We start from the raw sequence: 7,351 nt of genomic DNA, 5'->3' as shown, positions 1-7,351 counted from the left end.
ATTTAAAACAATGGAAACAGTTCAAATTTGGCAAAGCGTGAAAGATTAATCATGCAAAAATATCCACTTTACAGTATAGTTTTAACTTGCAATTTCATTTGAACAGTAAAATGATTTAGAAAATTATATCTTGTAAAGCACATGCTGCAAGATTCGTGTATCCCCAAATACCCGCAATTCATTGTTATGAAGAATGTTTTTGTTACGTAGTGGTATGTATCCTAGACTTCGCTGAAGTACATTTGCCGATTCTTAAATTACGTACTCGGAAGATTGAAATCTTCCGAGAACCTGCAGACTCTGGTTATTACATGTTTACACGGAACACCGATTTGTAGTAACGAGTGTGCACAATTATTGATAGATGTTCCATATCTGGTCTTTTTTGTGATCATACTCCCTCTGTTTGCTAGATCCTCAAGTGGAATATGGTTAAAATGCTAAACACATGCGTCTATTGAAAAACCGTGCGGAAAACTGGACTACTAAAATTAGCCATGATGTAATGCATATTTTAATGGATCTGACTTGTAATTTGTTCGCATGTCCGCATGATCGAAATCTTCCGGGTACGTTCCATGGCCACTATTACTACATAATCATCTGTGGATTTCACTCTCACTTAGTGCGTGCAAGTATGTCTTGTACTTCCATTCTTGGTGCTTGCGGTTAGATTGGATTGATAACAAATGGATGGCAAGTATGATTGAGTGTTGGGGACAAAGCTCCCGGTCAAAATTCTACACAAAATTCACAGTACGATCAATAAACGGTAGATCCCAATCTTTCAAAAATTATAATTATAATTATGCCAAGATATGTTGCATTCGATAACATTATGGTCATTTATTGAATAATTTACTGGTGATTAACATCTGCATAAGTTTGAATTTAACTGAATGCGTATATCATGATTAATAGCATAATAGTGTATTTATCTAAAATCGACTATGGCACCATGCCCGTACGCAATATTTCAAGCAGTTTTCAAAATGTGGATCTTTTCCCAAAAAGAAATCGCCTGCATGCAAAAATAGATTTCACTTCCCCTAATTTGAGATTTCTAATCTTGAAAAGTGGACTGGGGTGCCCTGCATATGGGCTTGTATAAATCGATACCCTACCACTTATCATTTTGAGACATGCTGTACTTAGAGCACATACCCCAATACATCATACCAACAGTCATTCGCAAGTGGGTCTGTGTTTCCTATCAGACATGAGATATGGACCATATTATTACAAAAATCTCCAACCAAGTGCAACGGAATGGACACGCTCACTATATTAAAGCACATTCTCTATTAGTAGACATTTTCAACAGTCATTTTTAGTAACACTTGTGTGCAAATTTAAAGCCATGTTATAACATTTCTGTAAAAATAGATTAGTATTTATTTTCCATAAAATGTTAGCTTTTACTGTCAGATATGTCCCTTTTAATTTTGAGCCGAACAAGTGAGGTAAAGCATAGAAAATTGGAATTTACTACTAGCGCCCATACATGTTACTCCCGCGGTTGTAATACGGTACGATCCTCTGGGTGTGTGGGTTGTATCCCGCACGCCGTGTACGTACTGTTTCCATCGTAATAATAAAACGCCGGTTCCATAGTTTTATTCAAAATCTTGGATTTTGACAAAACTACAACACCTAAAGTCTTGATTTTTGCAGAGTTTCTATATTGACTAAAGTACATTACAATCGTGTAAAAACCAGAATTTAAAAAATTTTTGAGGGCGTTCTCCTCAGCCAATGTCTATGAAACTTTAAATCATGTGGGATTTATCGGAGTCTGCTTTCTCACCCAAATGGATGAGAAATACTGATCATCGTGTAAACAATCTGACACGTTGTTTTAAATTTAAAATAAATCACACGATACTAAGTTAAGCATTCCCTGATCAGTCCGGCAGGGTTAAAAGTTTCAAAGGAATTATTAAATTAACAATTCTCATCGTTTTGTCAACTTCTTTTTTCTACGAATTCTCATTATGAATTTCCGCTAGTGTAAGTATAGACGAATCCAACGAGCCAAGTCATGGTCAGGATTTGGTCGGACATCTTTGGGTAGCCGCTAGCACCAACCTGGTGTTTTGAGCGTCCAATTGTGCAAATAAAAGCCGCCTAACACCTAGAGAAGATGCAAGGACGAGGAGGGTTAATAGAATAATATATATAATAGAGATAATTCCGTAGGTAATCCCATCGCATCTATTCATACATAGTCCTTTTGTTCGCAAGTACATCAATGCATAGATACCACGTGTAGTTAATCCGATTATTATGTATTAAGGTGTAAAACGGGTGATGGAATGCAGTTTAAAATTTCCGCCAAGGCCGAATCATTTCACATTTTGAGTGCATTGTAGCCGACGGCTACCCAACTAAAGGCTGCTAGTCAGGTGTAGGAATGCGTGAATTTAGATTCGTCTATATTCCAAGCAAAACATTTTATATCTAAGTGCAATTATAAATGCCAGGTATATGCGTACCATCGAATTTGACGATTTCCATTACGTAATCAGGTTCTGCTAGTAACCGAAAAATTGAGCTTTACAATTTACAATGCATTGTTGGACAGTCTTGGTACAGTTGTATTCTGGCCTATTGGGAAAATGCTTTAATTATTAATAATTTATACACTCTTAGATAGCGCGAACCAATCAGAGCAATCGTTAGAAAAATCCAAACCATGCATTGATTGTGTATATTGTGCACTCGCGTACTACTTGCAGTGCTTGCAACGCGTTCGCGTCGCGTAGGCTTGATTCATTTTGGGGCGGGTTGATGCATTTATATTTGGTTATGTTTTCCAATACTTTTAATGATAATTTTGTTTTAAAAAACAGCAAAAATCACGTGTTTTTTTCTTCTCGTGTATGAAATAGGTTAATGAACGCGCATTACTTGTTGCTCGAGAAATTAGACAAAATAATGCATTTACGCTGATGTTGATGCGTCTAATACACCCCCCCCCCCCTCGGGGCTCGTACATTAGACGCATCAAAATCAGCGCGCGTGCATTATTTTTGTCTAATTTCTCTCCCAACAAGTAATACGCGTTCATTAACCTATAATTCTTTTATTAAGGTAATACGAGGGGGTATCAAAAAGTTTTAGAAATCGCCCAGAAGTGAAAGAGCTATATCAATGAAATTTTGTCAGTACAATAACTGGTCCTTATGTACATTATGGTCCAAAAATGGTCTCATAGGTATGTTTACTTTTTTACAGGTGGCACTAGATGCCAATAACCTGCTGCCCCAGTTACTGCGCATAAACTGCAAGATTGAGAAAATTGAGGAAAGCAGCATTATTAAGATCCTGCTTTTGAAGAGTTGCAGTGCCTAGAAAATTGATGATGAAATGAAAGTTATCTTCGGTGGTGATTGTGATATGTCACTGTCGCTTTTTGGAAAAGGAATTTTTATTTCATCACAGATTTTCTGGGCACTGTAACCCTTAAAATGGAACTTAATCATGCTGCATGCCTCAATTTTCTCCATTTTGCTGGTTATGCGGTTACATAGGCAGGTAGTGACATCTAGCTCCTGTAAAAAAAGTAAACATACTTATGAGACCATTTTTGCACCATAGTGTACATAAGGACCAGTGATTGCACTGACAAAATTTCATTGATATAGCTCTTTCACTTCTGGCCGATTTCTAAAACTTTTTGATACCCCCTCGTAATGTTAAAATAATCAATTTGTCCGATTACAATATACAGTAAGCAAAATAATTAAGGTAGCATTTGTGTTCACCCCTGTATATCCTAAATAAAGACAAATGTGTCAAAATTAAAGACCTTATTTGTTATTGGCTGAGAATTAAATAAACGGTGATCCAAAACCTAATGAAGATACGAAATGAAAAGTTGCACTTTTGTTGTCTAATCAATGAAAGCACGACGCTTGCTTTTCCGGCTAATCAATGAAAGCACGGTGCTACTAGTTCTCTTGTTCGCGAACGCTTTGTGTACAAATCAATAGGGCGTGCAATGTGGCAAACTGCAGTTTTTAAATTTGCATCTTCCTTGGCTTTTTGGATCGTCCGTCGTGTCTTTATTTCTTGAACATTGTCAACGAATGAGGTCTTAATCGAGCTAAAAGATGCAGCTATTGGCTGTTGGTTCCAATTATGACATATGCCTTTGTTTAGGATATACAGGGGTGAACGTAACTGGTACCTTAATTATTTGGCTTACTGTTTATTTATGAACCGTGCCAAACATTTGCCAAAGTGATCCCACAATGCGACTAATCTTTCATGCATAGCAAGTTTCAGTTCTTTCTATATTCAATTATTGTGAATACAATGAATAGTTCTGAAGCTATTAACGGCTATGGTACTTTTTGTGAAGCCTTTAGAATGCTGGTATTATTATAAAATAGATGATGGGTCGTTTATCACATACCTTCGGAGGCAATCAAAGAAATAATACTAACTAGGGTCTGTGGAAAGATTCTCGGACTATTATGCAATATACCCTAAATTCATGTTTGTGTCAAATCCAATTAGATCATTATTAGACACTTCCGCCATCTGGTAGAGGAGATAAATATTTTTCAGAGAACACCAAAACGAATAAAATCCGATGCCCAACGATTTCCTGGAAGGTATTGCAGTGATATGCAGTCCCAACGATTTTGATATTTTGGTATAACCTTTTTTTTTCACTTCCGACTACAATTTTTTCAAAATCAACGCGTGAATATACCCGTTGATGATTCTGCATGCCACAATAAAAAATATCGATTATTATTGCTGGTTGTATTGAAAATACAGTACTGATGTTGGCACGCGGAAGTGAAAAATAGTGACATCGAAAATTCTGACAAATCCGTATGATGTGCCTTTAATATAGAGTTGGGAAAATCCTTCTTTATCGAGCTATATTAGTTTGAAACGCTAAAGTTAACCAAAAAAAAAAAATCGCACGGGTCATGTTCAGGTCTGTTAAAAAATCGTACACTAAAAGACACAATTCCATGCTTAATTTTGACTTCAAAATATATCCAAGTATTATAGTTTTATCTGACAGTACTGAAAAAAGTACATGTACAATCATTGTTTTGTTTTCTATGACAGAGAAAATAAATTTTCAAAGCAAAAAGGTGTATCTCACAATGTGTTCAACATGTGCGATATCTTCCAGCTCGACTATGCATAACAATAGAGGGTGGTCAGTAGCGTTCTGAGTGTACTGGTCAATTAGAGAATAAACATTAGATATGACAGATGACTGGTAGGTCCAATATTTTTAGTAGTGGATATCGGTGCAGCCAGTATCCACTACGATATTAAATATAATCTATTGACAAATTAAGTTGGCGTCATAAAAAGTTCCACTTAAATAAATGAAACTTGTTTACAATTTTACGTATTCAATTGTGCTTACTGCAAGTACGTTTGCGTATTATGCGAAGATTCTACGGCATACAACGGCCTACATACGCGCACCTGTACAAGCATGTTACGCGTTATTAATACTCGTGATAACACAGGGTCGCTTACGGCCTGATAGACAACAGATGTTGCATGAAGTATCATTATTGTATCACATGTAGTTTATTTAGAACACAATTATACTATAGTGCCTACAGCTACAGCTCACAATTCTCACACAACAGCTCTATAGTTACTGAACATGTTCATCAGGACTGTTATTGAAAATTGAGACGAGTTTCATAGTTCTAGTCCAATAAAATTTATTGTCCAATATTAATTTCAGCTCTCATCATCGCTACACCAGAAATTGGGTGTTGTTCGCACGCTCTTGGATAGAAAAAATAAGATCTGAAGATAACTGAAGATCGAGACAAGGAAGAAGAGGAAGTCACCATCAAAAAAGCGCTAAGTAACTGCGGCTATCCTTCTTGGAGTTTTGAGAAAGTGAAACAACAGATGGATACACCAAAGCAGAAGAAGAAGGCAGTTAAGAAGGATGAAACCACCAAGTCAAAAGGCCTTGTCGTCATCCCCTATGTAGAGGGAGTGCCGCTGCTATGAAGCCTCATTGCACCCTAAGAAACATGCTTGTGCACCCTAAAGATAAAAGGGACCCGCTCAACACCACTGAAATTGTTTATTCCATCCCTTGCAAGAATTGCAATGAAACTTATGTCGGTGAGACGGGGAGGAAATTCGGTAAGCGACTTGAAGAACATAGGGCAGAGGCGGATAAGGCGTATGTTAATGTTTGTACGAGAGCAAACAGAAAAGCATCTCAATCAGCTACCAATAAATCAGCCATCACAGACCATGTTCTCGAGAAAGACCACATCATTGACTGGGAGGAGGCTAAGATTTTAGGCAAAGAGGCAGACAGATACAAACGATGGATTAAAGAAGCAGTGAAAATCAGACAACAGGGCACCACCATGAACAGAGACGAGGGGCAATACAACCTAACTCACGTGTTTGACGATCTCCTGAAGAAACCAACTGGCAACCGAGTTGCTAAGCAACAACGAGTTGTACACAGAAGGTCGTCACAACAACATCAGTGTTGATAAAGAAATCGTGACAGATTTCGAAACGTCCACAGTAAGTGCTGTTTTATTGGACTAGAACTATGAAACTCGTCTCAAAGCTCTCTAGTTAAATTTGACCGTACACCGCGAATCAGCCGTAAAGTCGGCCCGGTCAATGTTGTTTTATTTCGTGTTTCGTATATCATAAGCTTTAAACTGGAATCATTTGACTTCAAACGATATCCAGAAGCGGGGTTATGGTTTGTTGAACTCTGCTCCTTCAACAAAATGGTACCTTTTTCGGTTCTACACGTGTCTCTTTTCCACATTGCTGGTAATAAAAATATCAAACAGTCATAATTGTCGGTCATTTCAAATCATCTCCAATTCAACGAGGTTCAGGAATGTCCTCTCATTGTTAATTGTTGGTTATACAATACTAGACAAAATACAGCATTTAGCCAAAGCAAACAAAGACTAGAGCTATTTTAGGATTCTATAGAAATAGGTAGAAGACTATTATCCTCTTCAGCAGTAGGATTATTGATTGGTTTAAACAGTGTTTGACTCGCGCTATCAAATGAGAAGCATGTCGCACCAAATGGAGGTACCTATGAATACGGCCTTCACGCACATTTTACACTGTAACTCAGAATACAATTTGCCGACTTTACGCCTCATTTATTTGTTATATTTATATTTTTTTGGCTATTACACTATACTAACCAGCGAAAGTGGTTGGTGATCTTACACAAGCAGAATCTCACTTCTCACTTACACTAGTATATGCATTCCAACATTCTAGATGCAGTGACGTAAGTGGCACTTACGTTAGTGTAGCATTCTAACATTTCAGATGCATTTGACCAAAA

Source organism: Amphiura filiformis, chromosome 2 (genome assembly GCF_039555335.1).
Source record: "Amphiura filiformis chromosome 2, Afil_fr2py, whole genome shotgun sequence".
Taxonomy (NCBI): domain Eukaryota; kingdom Metazoa; phylum Echinodermata; class Ophiuroidea; order Amphilepidida; family Amphiuridae; genus Amphiura; species Amphiura filiformis.
The sequence above is the reverse complement of the archived record's forward strand: the minus strand, read 5'-3'. Positions refer to the sequence as shown.